We start from the raw sequence: 434 nt of genomic DNA, 5'->3' as shown, positions 1-434 counted from the left end.
GGGGGGGGGGGGGGGTATTGGATGAGGTCGATTGCGGGTGGGGGGGCGGAGGGGTGAGGAGTGGGGGTGAGGAGAGGGGGTGAGGGTTTGGGTGAAGGGGTTGGGGATAGGGGGATGGGGTTGGGGGGGATAGAGGTAGGGTTGAATTAGGGTTAGGGTGAGAAGGGTTGGGGGTTGGGGGTAAGGATGGGGATGGATTAGGGGGGTGAGTGAAGAGAGGAGGGGAGAGGGGACGAGAGAGAGGAGGTGAGAGAGTGGGTTTGGTGAGAGGTGGAAAGAGGGGAAAGCGAATAAAGATGGGGAAAGGTGGAGAGAGGAGAGGCAAAAGGAGTAGGTGGGGGATGGGGGTGGGGTGGAGAGGGGTTGGTGAGGTGGTGGTAGGGGGGGAGATGGGGAGGGAAGGGTAGAGCAGAGATCTACGTTATTATTGTTTT

At 59.9% G+C, this 434-nt stretch overlaps 1 protein-coding gene across 1 annotated transcript in view; it reads right to left on the bottom strand.

Annotated features, from left to right (window-relative positions):
• LOC119586221 (cardioacceleratory peptide receptor-like) overlaps positions 1 to 434 on the bottom strand; it is a gene marked incomplete at its 5' end in the record, with an annotated part of 29,763 nt that overhangs the window by 8,950 nt on the left and 20,379 nt on the right.

This window comes from Penaeus monodon, chromosome 21, assembly GCF_015228065.2.
Source record: "Penaeus monodon isolate SGIC_2016 chromosome 21, NSTDA_Pmon_1, whole genome shotgun sequence".
In the NCBI taxonomy this organism is placed as follows: Eukaryota; Metazoa; Arthropoda; class Malacostraca; order Decapoda; family Penaeidae; genus Penaeus; species Penaeus monodon.
This window is presented reverse-complemented; position numbering and strand designations above follow the sequence as displayed.